This window comes from Puntigrus tetrazona, chromosome 25 (genome assembly GCF_018831695.1).
Source record: "Puntigrus tetrazona isolate hp1 chromosome 25, ASM1883169v1, whole genome shotgun sequence".
NCBI classification, from domain to species: Eukaryota; Metazoa; Chordata; class Actinopteri; order Cypriniformes; family Cyprinidae; genus Puntigrus; species Puntigrus tetrazona.
This window is the reverse complement of record NC_056723.1, coordinates 15,240,891-15,258,509: the sequence shown is the minus strand read 5'-3', so window position 1 is coordinate 15,258,509 and position 17,619 is coordinate 15,240,891. Positions and strand designations below refer to the sequence as shown.

Below are 17,619 nucleotides of genomic sequence, written 5' to 3'. Positions count from 1 at the left end.
AATCAATAGCCATTCCTTAGTAGTCATTTAGCAAAAGGCTAATAATTTAGTACTTGTGTTGTACATTAAGCAAATGCAGTTATTCTCCATATATGATTTATAAAAGATTCATCTGTGTTTTGGAAATTCTGTCTTAAAGCTGTATACTTGTAACTTGCAAAATAATAAACAGGCATTAATAACAAGGTGTTTTGCTTTGTTTTTAAGCGTTCAAATAGCTTATCAAATAATTTTCAATCTCCAAATGATTAGCTGTGACGACAACTTTCGTGATCGTGAAACTTGTGAGTTGATGTCGAGACTGAAAGGAAATTATAACATAAATAGCATAATGTATAGCATAGTGTAAAGCTCAATTTGATACAGCCTAAATTAGTATTTATCTCTGTGGAAAGCCTTCTTGTGTTGAGCTTTTAATTTTTGTATTAAATTATTAAAATTCACATTCTCACTCATTCTCATATTTTAATGAGATTTGCGTCTTCAAACTATGCAAAGTAACAAACTGCTATACTTTTGAGTCCTTGGTCTTGTTTATTGGTTTGCCTAGGTTTGTCCACAGACACACACAGATCATATTTTTTCTCAAAAATAAAGATTTTATTGAAATAGGCATTTTGAGATGTCCACGTCATTTGGAAGCAGCAGTGTGCATAGAAAGCGACATATACATAAAAATGTCATGTATATTTATGCCCTCATGTGTCTGTTGTTCATGTTCTGTAATTGCAAATCGTGCATGACTGACATTTCTTTTGTAGACTGAATCTCTCCACCCAGTGTATCAGAAAATGTTGTATATTTTGTGCTAACAAAAAAAAAATATATAATTTTGAATTCCAAAGCAATTTAATCACAGAAAAAACCAGATATGGTATAAGAGAAATGAAAATCCCCAACGACTTAGCTCACATAAAGATTTTTAAACCCCATAAGATATAACAAATGTGTTATTCAGAGCAGTTATGCTGAAACGGTATAGGTATGTATAGACTTCTTAAGCTTGTACATTAGCCAGTAATGGCTTTGGGAGTAAAAGGATCGGGACTTATTTTGTTCAGCTCCTCAATGACAGCATTATACCGTTTTTGCCATTCATTTGGTGACAGTGAAGATGGGCTGATCTCCAGGAACAAATACGAATTCTTTTTCTGCAAACTAAAGATGTCCCTGGCCTGCAGGCAGGATTCACCAAAGTCCTTCCAATGCTGAAAGAGTCAAGTTGAAAAATGAACCGCAATGCAATCAAGATGAAATGAACTTCTGTAAAGCTGTAGCTGAAGAAGTTACCTGTTGTGCTTCGGTGATAGAGGTCAGAAAGAACTCCTTCATGTCACTATCCACGACGAAGTGTTCATTGGCAAACGTCTCTTTTTTTAGAGCCCCCAGCATTTCACTCACCGTTTCCCAGAAAGTCCTAATCTGAATCAGAATTTGCTGGATTCGACTGAGGCAGATTTGGACATCATTCAGATGGACAGGGTCGGGTATCGACTCTTTAGAAACAATACAAAGCAGATATCAGTTGTGCTCATTAACTATACTTCTGACCATTTGTATGTGAGTGGAGATCTATTACGTGAAAACATCTCACCGTATTTCATTATCATGTTCACCAGCTTCAGCTGCAAATCGGTCAAACTGACATGCATTTTCCACTCCTGGTTCCTCAGGTTTGATTTCTCATTGGAGAGTCGAGACAACTCATTGGATATCACCTGTATTCTTGCAGCCAGATCACCGCTAATGTTAGAACTAAAAATCGCATTGACTAAGGGTCCAACAAATGGTACTAGGGCAGTGAAGAAACCCAGACGATTACGTTTTCTAGAAGCTTCTCTGATGCAATCCTGAAGTTCTTGGTTTTTCTGTGCCATCGTTTCATCAATTTTATTCATTTCTCCAGTGATTTTCTTCAGTTTCTCCTGAAGTTCAGTGACTTCCCCCCTCAGGTTTTTTATCTCCTGAATGTTTTTTTCTATTTTTTTTTCGGTGTCATCTTTTACGGCAATCACATCGCTGGTGCATGCAGCCACCTTACCATTGTGTGTGTCGTATCTGATGATGAGATTTCAGAATGATCATTAGCTTAAACATAACAAACATTTTTTTGTAATGCACTGAAACATGGGGTGTTATATGTTGGCATGCACAGAGAAGACTTTTGCCAGTAGCCATAATGTAAGTAATCCAGATATGTTCAACAAATCTTACAAGCATGAAAATATTTAGCAACAATTTTCAACATTTTACCTCTCTACCATTTCTTTCACTTTGTCAATAATTTCAGTCATCCATTCTTTTGCTTTTTCCAGGGACTTAATGGCCAGATTGCTTTTATCCTTCTCAACAGCAACCTTCAGACCGGGCAAAAGTCTGGAAACTCAGGTTTCTACTTGTGGCAGCACACTGAAAGACAGCAAAAACACTTTATTACTCCACATGTTTCATACACGAAACCGACACAAAATTATTTTAGTAGATGCCAGACCAATCCACCACACAGATACACTGAAAACAGAGAAGAAGACTCCAACCCTAAACGGTGTTGCGACCCAATGTGCCTACTTTTACTACTTTCCTGAAGTATGTTACTCTTTCGGTGAAGAAAAAGTACACACTTTTGAGTAGGCAAGCTTTGGGACAACCTATCATGTCACACGACTTGTCTTTAACAGAGCACTTAGTCGCAGGTTACTCGGACCTTGTCACAGGTAGCATCCTTCACATTTCATTTAGCTTCCTACCATATTGGAGAGAAAAGAAGCGGGTGAGTTTTTATCAGATCTGAAGAATTAATAACCAGGACCAATATCGGCCATCTCTGTTTTAAAACATAAAAGTAATTAAAACCAATTTAGTCCATTAGACTAAATTCCACAAGCTTTAAATGTTCTTCACAGTTCTTTCACTAAAAGGTTTTTGAGGAACCAGAAAAGGTTCTGTTTTTTTTTGGAAAATATTGGATTTGGGTTGCAGTTACAGAGATATCTTTAAAACACATGCTTTACCTTCAGCAGAAGAACTTCAGAGGACCCAAAGAGAAGCTGGGTTTCAATAGCGTTTGCTCTGATTTTCCTCTCCAACTCGGGGAACTTTGCCAAACACAGGTAAGAAAGGTGGTAGAGCAAAGCCGTACGCCGAGCAGATGGAATAAGCTCCATAGCAAAGTCGGGCCTACTTGCGATCATAAGCTCTGTAGAAATACAAGCGCTATAGTTACTACGTTATGGTTTTGTGCAGAAATGTTTTAGTTATCAGTTAACGTATTAATAATGTATTAATAATGGATTTTACCAGTAAAAATAACTTCAGAAATGTTCGCTCACCTTTGCTTGATGACATTTTTTCTGTCTGTGATGGATTATCCTCCAAGACTTGTTAAAAAAGATGGATGGGAGAAGCCAGTAAAAGTTACCTGTATGTTGAATCTTTGTGTAATGTAACTAACTGTATCAGCGCAGGGAATTTATACTCTATGGCACCTCCTTAAAATTGTGTCATCAAGTTACTTAACTAAATGTTAAACAACTTCTGAACTGAATTTGTACTGTATCCTTTGGGTATTCTTGCGTTTGGGCTGCAGGCTGAGACTTGTATTTGTGTAATCCCTCTTATGATAATTGATATTATTCATGCTGTACAAACCCTCTGAAATTGTACTTTTTACTTCCTTAAAGTGTGATTAACTGTTCTTTTTGTTCAAGGTTGTTTTTTCTATTATGATTCATGCATAGAGGGTCTGTCCATTTATGGTTTAATTGTGTAATACAATCCTAAGGTAATCATGTTTCAGTGTTGGCTAATATACTATACTGTTCAACAGTACTAAAAACACCTCTGGAAAAGTACAGGAAAATATATAGAAAAAAATAAGTTACATTTTTGAAGATACCGTATAATTTATAATTTACCAGTACATTTCTGTCTTAAGTACATTTTTATTTCAGTTTTATTTGTTCATCTTGTTTTTTTAATCTTATTTTAATGTAGAGTAGGTCTGCATGATATCTCGCTTTCGATACTTCGCATCCCGCCAGTAAAGCCGTTTCTTTGATTAATGAATCTCCATCACCTCTCAATAAAGCAGCTTTACTGATGAGATACAGTGCTGGTCATGTAATTAGAATATTATCAAAAAGTTGATTTCACTAATTCTATTCAAAAAAGTGAAACTTGTATATTATATTCATTCATTACACCCAGACTGATATATTTTGAAATGTTTATTTCTTTTCATTTTGATGATTATAACTGACAACTAAATGAAAATCCCAAATTCAGCATCTCAGAAAATTTGAATATCATTTAAGACCAATACAAAGAAAGGATTTTTAGAAATCTTGGCCAACTGAAAAATATGAACATGAAAAGTATGAGCATGTACAGCACTCAATACTTTTGCCTGAATGCGGAGTGGAGTCGGTCAGTCTGTGGCACTGCTCAGGTGTTAAGAGAGCCCAGGTTGCTCTGATAGTGGCCTTCAGCTCTTCTTCATTGTTAGGTCTGGCATATCGCATCTTCCTCTTCACAATAATAACAACATTTTCTGAGATACTGAATATGGGATTTTGATTAGTTGTCAGTTTTTTGATGATATTCTAATTATATGACCAGCACCTGTGTATCGTACATTTACAATATAGAGGAAAAGGAGCATATCTCTGTTTTTTCATCCACATTGTTTCGTGTATCGTGCTGGGTTAAATCAAGAAAAAAACATACACAAATAAAAAAAAAAAAGTTTTCAAATGACTAGAGACAGGACTCTTCTGGTAACTGATATTATTCATCCTGTACCAACTCTCTAATCACACTTTGCATTTCCTTAACTTTACTGTTACTCATTGCATTACAATTTACAGGTGTATTCATCGATCCATTTATGGTCTGTATTAAAATTCAAAATACTATATTGTACTTTTACTTTTTGTGGATTTTGCCCAAAGCTAATTGTGAAATTGTAGAATTACAGTTTACGTCAAGAGATGAACAAATCAAAAGTGAGGCAATAACACGTTGCTGAAATGTCTGGCAGAAGTCCTGAAGCTCACCCAAATAACATTAGTCCGTTTGCCATGGAGTCATAGCTCAACCCGTTGTTTCTTCACGTGGGGCTTTATAGCCCTAACTTGATGATTTGCAGGTGTGACCGATCTCTGGTGATTAGTGCAGCCAGGTGTCCTGCATTGGTTGCCAGGGCGACGCTGGTCAACGACGTCTCCTCCCGGGACACTCCTCTGGAGTGTGAGGAACCATCGGGTCACCCTGGGATTGATGTCCTTAGCCCGGACCATCCATTGTAGCGGAGCATGGTCGGCTCACCTCCCGGATGCCGAACAACACATAGGGGAGCATGAGGTCCCAATCTATTCTATATTCAGCCGCTACTGCGCAGTAACCTCCCATTTAGTGTTTTGTTGAAACGTTTGACGAGTCCATCAGTTTGTGGGTGGTATATCGTGGTCAAGAGTTGCTTCATCCCCAGCAGCTGGCAGAGGTCAGCCCTTAGCCGGGACCCTGAAGGGGGTACCCTGATCGGTCAATATCTCCCTGGGGATGCCGACTCAGCTGAAGAGCAAGAAGAGTTCGTGGGGCGATGGACTTGGCCGTGGCTTTACGCAGAAGGACTGCTTCAGGGTACCGTGTGGCGTAGTCGACAACCACCAGGATGAGTTCATATCCCCGGGCAGACTTTGGCAGCGGCCCCACAAGGTCCATCCCGATGCGCTCAAAGGGCACCTCGATGATGGGTAGTGGGACTAGCGGACTGGGGGGAAGAGTCCTGGGCGACGTGCGCTGGCAGGTGGGACAAGCTTGGCAGAACCGCTTGACCTCGGGGTCCAGGCCTGGCCAGTGAAACCGGTCCCGGATCTGTGGGATGGTGTTGACAGCGCTAAGGTGACCTGCCATCGGGTGTGAATGGGCCAGCTCCAGAATAGTCTTCGTCTTGTAGCGGGGCACGACTAACAGTTTCTTCTCCTCCCCCCTTCTCTCGGCGACGCAGTAAAGCAGGCCATTTTCCACAACAAAGAGCGGGAGAGGATGGGGCCCAGGCTGCACATCCTTTCCTTCCAAAATCTTCACTTGTGGCCAGCAGTGTTTCAAGCAGTCATCTTCTTTTTGGCCCGGGCAAAGGAGCCCCTTCCTGTTGGAAAATATCCAGAAAAGGGTTAGAATTTTGGGAAGGGGACTCACCATCTCTCCCACTGTCTGAGGCTTGAAGGGCTGGTTGACGGCGTGGTTCTCGGATCAGATTCTGCCTTCGACGGCTCCCTCGGGGGCTGGCAGGCTGGGTTACGGTTACCAGTAGGCGATCGAACCTCGGCCAGTCTCGGCCAATGAGCACAGAAACCGGCAGATCCTTCAGTATCCCCACCTCCACTGTCCAGGAGCACTGAACAGGGATTTGTCGAGTAGAGTCGAGAAGTTCCCGTTAGGGCCGTCCATTTACTTTGACATCTGCCACCGGGCTCCAGTTGGAGGACCAGCATGTAGAATGCAGCCTGCCAGCCACGTCAGTGCTGGGGCCACGCCATCCTTGGTGGGCATGGGTTCATTACGGTGCGAGGAGAATTTTGATGACAAATTATTCTTTTAAGCGTGTTTTTTAATTCTCTGAACCAATAAAGTGACATATTCTTATATATATATAAATAATAACATAAATAACAAAAATTTATATATATATATAAATTATAACATAATTATAACATAAATAGCATAATGTATAGCATAGTGTAAAAGCTCAATTTGATACAGCCTAAATTAGCATTTATCTCTATTAAATTATTAAAATTCACATTCTCACTCATTCTCATATTTTAATGAGATTTGCGTCTTCAAACTATGCAAAGTAACAAACTGCTAAAGTTTTGAGTCCTTGGTCTTGTTTATTGGTTTGCCTAGGTTTGTCCACAGACACACACAGATCATATTTTTTTCTCAAAAATAAAGATTTTATTGAAATAGGCATTTTGAGATGTCCACGTCATTTGGAAGCAGCAGTGTGCATAGAAAGCGACATATGCATAAAAATGTCATGTTTATTTATGCCCTCATGTGTCTGTTGTTCATGTTCTGTAATTGCAAATCGTGCATGACTGACATTTCTTTTGTAGACTGAATCTCTCCACCCAGTGTATCAGAAAATGTTGTATATTTTGTGCTAACAAAAAAAATATAATTTTGAATTCCAAAGCAATTTAATCACAGAAAAAAACAGATATGGTATAAGAGAAATGAAAATCCCCAACGACTTAGCTCACATAAAGATTTTTAAAACCCCATAAGATATAACAAATGTGTTATTCAGAGCAGTTATGCTGAAACGGTATAGGTATGTATAGACTTCTTAAGCTTGTACATTAGCCAGTAATGGCTTTGGGAGTAAAAGGATCGGGACTTATTTTGTTCAGCTCCTCAATGACAGCATTATACCGTTTTGCCATTCATTTGGTGACAGTGAAGATGGGCTGATCTCCAGGAACAAATACGAATTCTTTTTCTGCAAACTAAAGATGTCCCTGGCCTGCAGGCAGGATTCACCAAAGTCCTTCCAATGCTGAAAGAGTCAAGTTGAAAAATGAACCGCAATGCAATCAAGATGAAATGAACTTCTGTAAAGCTGTAGCTGAAGAAGTTACCTGTTGTGCTTCGGTGATAGAGGTCAGAAAGAACTCCTTCATGTCACTATCCACGACCAAGTGTTCATTGGCAAACGTCTCTTTTTTAGAGCCCCAGCATTTCACTCACCGTTTCCCAGAAAGTCCTAATCTGAATCAGAATTTGCTGGATTCGACTGAGGCAGATTTGGACATCATTCAGATGGACAGGGTCGGGTATCGACTCTTTAGAAACAATACAAAGCAGATATCAGTTGTGCTCATTAACTATACTTCTGACCATTTGTATGTGAGTGGAGATCTATTACGTGAAAACATCTCACCGTATTTCATTATCATGTTCACCAGCTTCAGCTGCGAATCGGTCAAACTGACATGCATTTTCCACTCCTGGTTCCTCAGGTTTGATTTCTCATTGGAGAGTCGAGACAACTCATTGGATATCACCTGTATTCTTGCAGCCAGATCACCGCTAATGTTAGAACTAAAAATCGCATTGACTAAGGGTCCAACAAATGGTACTAGGGCAGTGAAGAAACCCAGACGATTACGTTTTCTAGAAGCTTCTCTGATGCAATCCTGAAGTTCTTGGTTTTTCTGTGCCATCGTTTCATCAATTTTATTCATTTCTCCAGTGATTTTCTTCAGTTTCTCCTGAAGTTCAGTGACTTCCCCCCTCAGGTTTTTTATCTCCTGAATGTTTTTTCTATTTTTTTTTAGGTGTCATCTTTTACGGCAATCACATCGCTGGTGCATGCAGCCACCTTACCATTGTGTGTGTCGTATCTGATGATGAGATTTCAGAATGATCATTAGCTTAAACATAACAAACATTTTTTGTAATGCACTGAAACATGGTGGTGTTATATGTTGGCATGCACAGAGAAGACTTTTGCCAGTAGCCATAATGTAAGTAATCCAGATATGTTCAACAAATCTTACAAGCATGAAAATATTTAGCAACAATTTTCAACATTTTACCTCTCTACCATTTCTTTCACTTTGTCAATAATTTCAGTCATCCATTCTTTTGCTTTTTCCAGGGACTTAATGGCCAGATTGCTTTTATCCTTCTCAACAGCAACCTTCAGACCGGGCAAAAGTGCGGAAACCAGGTTTCTACTTGTGGCAGCACACTGAAAGACAGCAAAAACACTTTATTACTCCACATGTTTCATACACGAAACCGACACAAAATTATTTTAGTAGATGCCAGACCAATCCACCACACAGATACACTGAAAAGAGAAGAAGACTCAAACCTAAACGGTGTTGCGACCCAGTGTGCCTACTTTTACTACTTTCCTGAAGTATGTTACTCTTTCGGTGAAGAAAAAGTACACACTTTTGAGTAGGCAAGCTTTGGGACAACCTATCATGTCACACGACTTGTCTTTAACAGAGCACTTAGTCGCAGGTTACTCGGACCTTGTCACAGGTAGCATCCTTCACATTTCATTTAGCTTCCTACCATATTGGAGAGAAAAGAAGCGGGTGAGTTTTTATCAGATCTGAAGAATTAATAACCAGGACCAATATCGGCCATCTCTGTTTTAAAACATAAAAGTAATTAAAACCAATTTAGTCCATTAGACTAAATTCCACAAGCTTTTAAATGTTCTTCACAGTTCTTTCACTAAAAGGTTTTTTGAGGAACCAGAAAAGGTTCTGTTTTTTTTTTTTGGAAAATATTGGATTTGGGTTGCAGTTACAGAGATATCTTTAAAACACATGCTTTACCTTCAGCAGAAGAACTTCAGAGGACCCAAAGAGAAGCTGGGTTTCAATAGCGTTTGCTCTGATTTTCCTCTCCAACTCGGGGAACTTTGCCAAACACAGGTAAGAAAGGTGGTAGAGCAAAGCCGTACGCCGAGCAGATGGAATAAGCTCCATAGCAAAGTCGGGCCTACTTGCGATCATAAGCTCTGTAGAAATACAAGCGCTATAGTTACTACGTTATGGTTTTGTGCAGAAATGTTTTAGTTATCAGTTAACGGTATTAATAATGTATTAATAATGGATTTTACCAGTAAAAATAACTTCAGAAATGTTCGCTCACCTTTGCTTGATGACATTTTTTCTGTCTGTGATGGATTATCCTCCAAGACTCTGAAAAATACTGAGAAAAACACTATTAGAAAGAATTGTTAAAAAAGATGGATGGGAGAAGCCAGTAAAAGTTACCTGTATGTTGAATCTTTGTGTAATATAACTAACTGTATCAGCGCAGGGAATTTATACTCTATGGCACCTCCTTAAAATTGTTTGTGATCAAGTTACTTAACCAAATTACTTAACCAAATTACTTAACCAAATTACTTAACCAAATTACTTAACCAAATTACTTAACCAAATGTTAAACAACTTCTGAACTGAATTTGTACTGTATCCTTTGGGTATTCTTGCGTTTGGGCTGCAGGCTGAGACTTGTATTTGTGTAATCCCTCTTATGATAATTGATATTATTCATGCTGTACAAACCCTCTGAAATTGTACTTTTTACTTCCTTAAAGTGTGATTAACTGTTCTTTTTGTTCAAGGTTGTTTTTTCTATTATGATTCATGCATAGAGGGTCTGTCCATTTATGGTTTAATTGTGTAATACAATCCTAAGGTAATCATGTTTCAGTGTTGGCTAATATACTATACTGTTCAACAGTACTAAAAACACCTCTGGAAAAGTACAGGAAAATATATAGAAAAAAATAAGTTACATTTTTGAAGATACCGTATAATTTATAATTTACCAGTACATTTCTGTCTGAAGTAAAATTTTTATTTCAGTTTTGTTTATCTTGTTTTTTTAATCTTATTTTAATGTAGAGTAGGTCTGCATGATATCTCGCTTTCAAATTTCGCATCCCGCCAGTAAAGCCGCTTTCACGAGTTCGCACTTACATATAATTAATCATAGTAACGGTAAAAAGTAAGCGTGTTTGGCGTCCTGTCAGGAGAGGGCTCGAACTTGGTGGACTACCGAGTCAGAGTTTTTCCTCTTGTCCGTGAAAGCGGACAGGGCTCGGTGTCCGACCCGATCCCTGAGTGCCCCCCAAAAAAGCCAATTAAGACAGCAGCCAAAAACACGTGTAAGCGGCCCCCAAAAAAACCTACTGGCTTAGCTAAAAGGAGGATGAGCATGGATATGTTAGTTGAAATTGGAATGGTATTAGGATGATATTATGTGGGTGTAGGAGAATGGGCATGAAAATGTTGTGAGTTAAGATGAGCGTCTCTAGCGGGAGTGGTCCACGGCGGTGGGTGCAGTACTCGGCTAGAGCGGTCCACTGTATTAGCAGCATGTGTGAACGACCGTCTCCGGCAGGAGCTGTCCACGGCGGTGGGTGCAAAGCTCCGGCTTTTGCGGTCTGCTGCTAAAAGCAGTGGGTGCGAGTGTGTGCGTCTCTAGCGGGAGCGGTCCACGGCGGTGGGTGCAGTGCTCGGCTTAGAGCGGTCCACTGTAATAGCAGCATGTGAACGACCGTCTCTGGCGGGAGCTGTCCACGGGCGGTGGGTGCAAAGCTCCGGCTTTGCGGTCTGCTGCTAGAAGCAGTGGAGTGCGAGTGTGCGTCTCTAGCGGGAGCGGTCCACGGCGGTGGGTGCAGAGCTCCGGCTTAGAGCAGTCCACTGTAATAGCAGCATGTGTGAACGACCGTCGCTGGCGGGAGCTGTCCACGGCGGTGGGTGCAAAGCTCCGGCTTTTGCGATCTGCTGCTAGAAGCAGTGGGTGCGAGTGTGTCTCTGGCGGGAGCGGTCCACGGCGGTGGGTGCAATGCTCCTGCCTGTGTTGGCCACTGCGGTGGCAGGTTTTGTATACTGTCATCTACAGCGGAGCGGTCCACGGCGGTGGGTGCAATGCTCCTGCCTGTGTTGGCCACTGCGGTGGCAGGTTTTGTATACTGTCATCTACAGCGGGAGCGGTCCACGGCGGTGAGTGCAATGCTCCTGCCTGTGTTGGCCACTGCGGTGGCGGGTTTGTATATTGTCGTGTACGGCGGGAGCGGTCCACGGCGGTGGGTGCAATGCTCCTGCCTGTGTTGGCCACTGCGGTGGCGGGTTTGTATATTGTCATGTACGGCGGGAGCGGTCCATGGCGGTGGGTGCAATGCTCCTGCCTGTGTTGGCCACTGTGGTGGCAGGTTTTGTATGCTATCGTGTACGGCGGGAGCGGTCCACGGCGGTGGGTGCAATGCTCCTGCCTCTGTTGGCCACTGCGGTGGCAGGTTTTGTATACTATTATCTACTGCGGGAGCGGTCCACGGCGGTGGGTGCAATGCTCCTGCCTGTGTTGGCCACTGCGGTGGCAGGTTTTGTATACTGTCATGTACAGCGGGAGCGGTCCACGGCGGTGGGTGCAATGCTCCTGCTTTGCAGTCCGCTGCTAAAAGCAGTAGGTGCATGGCAGGAGTGATCCACGGCGGTGGGTGCAGTACTCTAGCTAGAGTGGTCCGCTGTTAAGGCAGTGGGAGTGTATTAGCATCTACGGCGGGAGCGGTCCACGGCGGTGGGTGCAGTGCTCCTGCTTGTGTTGGCCACTGCGGTGGCAGGTTTGTATAGGGTCATCTACGGCGGGAGTGGTCCACGGCGGTGGGTACGATGCTCCTGCTTGAGCTGGCCACTGCAGTGGCGAATTTTGTATATGGTCATCTGCTGCGGGAGCGGTCCACGGCGGTGCATGCGATGCTCCTGCTTGGCATTGCCACTGCTGTGGCAGATTTTGTATACAAACGTCTATAGCGGGAGCTGTCCAGGGCGGTGGGTGCAATGTTCCTGCTTGGTATGTCCACTGTGGTGGCAGATTTTGAATATGGCTGTTTATAGCGGGAGCGGTCCAGGGCGGTGGGTGCGATGTTCCTGCTTGGTGTGGCCGCTGCAGTGGCGGATTTTGTATTTGGTCGTATACAGCGAGAGCTGGCCGTTGTAGAAGGAGTGATGCCGTGCCTTGGGTGATCCCCTGAGGGGGTGGTAGGTTTGGAGCTCTGTTGGGACTGGTTAGGGTCTGGAGGGCTTTTTTGATGAGTGATTGGTCTGAGCAGAATGTAGCTTTGTATGCGTTAGAAGACCAGCGGCCGAGGTTTGGATTTGCTGTTGGGAGAGACCTTTCTCTGCTGCAGTGGTGGCTGCCCCTATTCTGAAGGAATGTGTGGAGAAATTTTTTGATGGGATTCCGGAGTAAAATAGGACTGATTTGAGGACTGATTTTGAGGAACCAGAATCTAGATACGGGGTGGTTGGAATCATCTGTGAACAGAGGGTCTAGTGGAGTTTTAGTTTGGGATTTCCTGTATTGGAGGAAAGCTAGAAGTGTTTGAAGGGAAAAGTAGGAGTTTGGAGGTTAAAAATATATATGAAATGCCCATTTTTGGTCTGGTCCGTTTTACTTTGTTTGATGAAAAAGGATACGGTTTCGTGGTCTACGATAGATAGGTCGGAAATAGTGGGGTGAATATTTGGGTCAAATCTGGAGTTGACTGTAAATTCTGAACATCTGAGGAAACCGAAAAAGGCCAGAATGAACATTGCATCGAGTCACGAGCAGTATGGATAGAAGAGTAGCCTCTGCGGAGGGTGGATATGCATTTGAGAGAATTTCGAGGTGATGGGCATCCTTGAGTCGGATCGGGAGGGATGCCTTCTTTGGATGCCCTTGATTAAAAGTGAAGTCTGAGCATTGGTTATTTGAGGTGAGGCAATGCCGTGGATGAGTTTATGGAAAAATTGGATACCACTCAAGTAGCCCTTAATAGAACTGACTTGCAGGTTTTTTGAGGTGTTAAGAAAGGAGATGAAAGAAGTGATGGATAGCAGGGAAAAATCAGGGAATTGGAGGTTATACCTTGCCTGGAAAGATTTAAAGCATTTCCAAGCGGTCAGGTAAGATTGCAGGGTTCTGTGAGAAACTGCTTGTAGGATTGAGTCGAGGGAGGCTTCGAGGAGGAACCTTAAAAGGATGGTTCACTGGAATATTAGTTGTGAAAAGAGAAGCACCAGGGTTGCATAGGGTTCCGCTTCTGGCGCCAGCATCCTGGATTTCTGCAAGGATCTGTGCTTTGATGGAATTGGAGACAGGGGTGGGGTCCGGCGCGGCGGCATTTGAGGGCATAGGAAGGGGGTTAGCAGTGGATACTGAGAAAGGGTGGTGGGCAAGGGGAGAGATGGCAGGGGGGTAACTCATGGGAGCTACTTGTGGGGGTGGGTTGGAGCTCACGGCGGCTATGGCAGGGGATCTAGGGAAAAGAGTGGAAAAGATAGGGAGGTAAAGAAGAATAGGTGTGTAAAGATGATGGGGGGGGGGGTCTTGAACCTGGGTTCAGACTGGTAGCAGAAAAATAGGGGAGGGGAGGAGGAATAGGAGGTGGTACGGCTGGGATTGTCAGTGGAGGCATCTGTGTGCCTGTGCTGGCACCTATGGCTGGCTGGGCTGTGGGAACAGAATTGGACGAGTTAGGTCCTGGAGGAATAGGAGAAACTTGAGGCTGGTAAATAACGGACAGTGGATTGGGGGGGCTGGTTGCCAGGCATGGTCGGGAAAGACTTGGGCAGAGTACTGTTGGTGTGGGTTCAACTGATCCAATGAACAGAGTGGGTACAGGCTAGGCTGATGGCTTGTGGGGGCTGGAGCCGTGGTGCCTGCTGTGTGGGTTGTTTGCTGGAAACTGGAGGAAGAGCTGCTGGTGTTTGGGTCCTGGGCTTTGCTAGCACTAGCTGGGGGCCTTCTGCCGCCTCCTGGTGGGCGGAGGCTTAATACGGGTGCAGATGCTGACTTCTCGGGTCTTTCCCTGGGAGAATTACGGCTTCTTCTAGTTGTTTCCTTTCTTTTGGCTGGAGGAGAAATGTTTGGCGAAGCTGCGCCTGTTTGATAAGTCGAGTACAGCGAGAGAAGCTCGGCCTTGTTAACGCGGCGGGAGAATGGAATGTTCGCGTTTGCGAGTGCTTGACGCAAAGCCGGAATTGTCCATTTTGTTGCGGATGGAGCGGAAGAAAAAGCTGCACGGTAGGGAGAAGCTGGGCGTTAGCGTGCTTGCTCAGCGGAGTCGTGGAGGGCTCGGCGTCCTCGATTTCGTAGGTTTCTGGCGATTGGTCTTGTTCGGACATGCTGAATACCATGCTCGGAAACGAGATATCGAGGTAAGAGGCTTGTGCGAATTTATAGTAGGCTTCTCTTGCTCTGGTTGGATAATTGCGTGATTAGGAAACGAGAAGCCAGCCGCGTTAATTATCAGTGCGTGCTCCTCCCGAAATTTGTTTATAGCTAAACATCATTTCTTTGATTAATGAATCTCCATCACCTCTCAATAAAGCAGCTTTACTGATGAGATACAGTGCTGGTCATGTAATTAGAATATCATCAAAAAGTAGATTTCACTAATTCCATTCAAAAAAGTGAAACTTGTATATTATATTCATTCATTACACCCAGACTGATATATTTTGAAATGTTTATTTCTTTTCATTTTGATGATTATAACTGACAACTAAATGAAAATCCCAAATTCAGCATCTCAGAAAATTTGAATATCATTTAAGACCAATACAAAGAAAGGATTTTTAGAAATCTTGGCCAACTGAAAAATATGAACATGAATAGTATGAGCATGTACAGCACTCAATACTTTTGCCTGAATGCGGAGTGGAGTCGGTCAGTCTGTGGCACTGCTCAGGTGTTAAGAGAGCCCAGGTTGCTCTGATAGTGGCCTTCAGCTCTTCTTCATTGTTAGGTCTGGCATATCGCATCTTCCTCTTCACAATAATAACAAAATTTTCTGAGATACTGAATATGGGATTTTGATTAGTTGTCAGTTATAATCATCAAAATCAAAAGAAATAAACGTTTGAAATATATCAGTCTGTGTCTAATGAATAAATATAATATACATGTTTCGCTTTTTGAATGGAATAAGTAAAATAAATCAACTTTTTGATGATATTCTAATTATATGACCAGCACCTGTATATCGTACATTTATAATATAGAGGAAATGGAGCATATCTCTGTTTTTTCATCTATATGTCCACATTGTTTTTGTTTTTTTTTTCATTACAGATGATACAATGTATCGTGCTGGGTTAAATCAAGAAAAAAAAACATATACAAATATTAAAAAAAAAGTTTTTCAAAGGACTAGAGACAGGACTCTTCTGGTAACTGATATTATTCATCCTGTACCAACTCTCTAATCACACTTTGCATTTCCTTAACTTTACTGTTACTCTTTGCATTACAATTTACAGGTGTATTCATCGATCCATTTATGGTCTGTATTAAAATTCAAAATACTATATTGTACTTTTACTTTTTGTGGATTTTGCCCAAAGCTAATTGTGAAATTGTAGACTTACGGTTTACATCAAGAGATGAACAAATCAAAAATGAGTCAATAACAGGCAATAACACGTTGCTGAAATGCCTGGCAGAAGTCCTGAAGCTTACCCAAGTCAGTTTGATTCACAGTTAAAGAAAAACTTGATGATTTTATATTTTAAAGTTTGAAAGTCACAGATGGAGAGGCAGAAAGGCAGATAGATAAATAGATGGTTTCTCCATTAACCTCTTGATGGTCTAATGGTGCAACAAAAAACAAAGTTTTCTTGAAACATGTCCAGCAACTGCTATGAGGCTTAAATGAAAAAATGTTTAAATTATAAATATTATGATTTCGAATGCTTGCAAAATAAGTGATAGCAAGGTAAAAATCATGTTTTCATTAAAAAAAGAAGAAAGTTGGGAGGATAAATCAAAGCATGGTTCAGTAGCTTTTTTTTTTAAAACTTCACAACACTTCACAACAGTCATTGATATTTCAGTGTACTAATGTACTAAAAGCACTACCCATGAAAAATCACATGAGAATTGCCTAGATGATAATTTCTGCCAAGATTAACATTTTTTGGTGAATTTTGCAAAAGTATGGACTTTGAAAGTGGAATTAGCCCAAGGGATTGATTTGTGTTATATTATTTTAGTGAATTATCTCGAGATACTGTAACAGAAAGTGAGATTATCTTAATATTATTCGTCAATAACCCAATCTGGACCAGTGCCTCACGCAGGCCTTGTGCAACGACCCAAGCGTTGCGTTATAGGAACTGACCACTTATGCAAGCTTCAACATCTCTAGCTCTTCCCAAACTGCTGCTGTACCTTGGACTTGGTCCAAAACAAGGCAGGTTTGTGCAGTTCGTACAAAGCATGAAATGAAATCTGAGTCATCAACAAGCCCATACAGAAACCACTAGATGTTCCCTTTTATATGTTTTGTTGAAAATGAACATGGCACCTACTTGTCAACTAACTCTCATTAGATTATCAGTCGACTGCCTGATTAATATCTGCACACTCTTTTTTGTGATTGTCTCCAAACTGTCAACTTTACAAGTCTGTATTACTTAAATATAAGAGAATGGAATAACTTTACTTATAGTCGGCAGAATGTGTTTTCTGTGAAATAAAAATGACTGAATTATTAAAAAAAAACGAACAAATCATTGAACGATCCCTTTAGAGACGCCTCCTTAAACAACCCAAAGACAACACCCAGTTTTCTGTCACGCTCAGGTTTAGGTCTCTACTCTATGACATGAGGCTTCATAGAGTATAAAAGTGCTGATAACATCTGTTACGCTTTTGTTTTTTTCCCCCAGATACTTGAGTCACATTTTTACAGACCAGGAAGAACGGTTTGAAGAAGAGACATGGCCAATAGCAAAGGTGAGTAAAAGTTAGTGAACTGTTTTTCAATACTGAGTTAGTATCGTGGCTAAATGGAAAATCAATACATTTTTGACCAAGGTTTATGACAGAGGTCTGTGTTTTTCTGTCATTAAAATGGCTGCATCTGAGTCAGCAAGTGATTGATGATTATTTACATTTTCATAAAAAGCAACCAAGTAACGTAATTAGTTACTTTTTTATGCAATGTTGTAATGCATTTTCCCAACACTGCTTGGCTAAAGTCACATTATATCTATAAAGCGTAACAGTGACTTAACAAAACTT

The 17,619-nt window shown here is 41.6% G+C and overlaps 1 pseudogene; it reads right to left on the bottom strand.

Moving 5' to 3' along the window:
- Positions 1-578: 578 nt before the first annotated feature.
- Positions 579-3,478, bottom strand: LOC122330445 (annotated as a pseudogene).
- Positions 3,479-17,619: the final 14,141 nt, after the last annotated feature.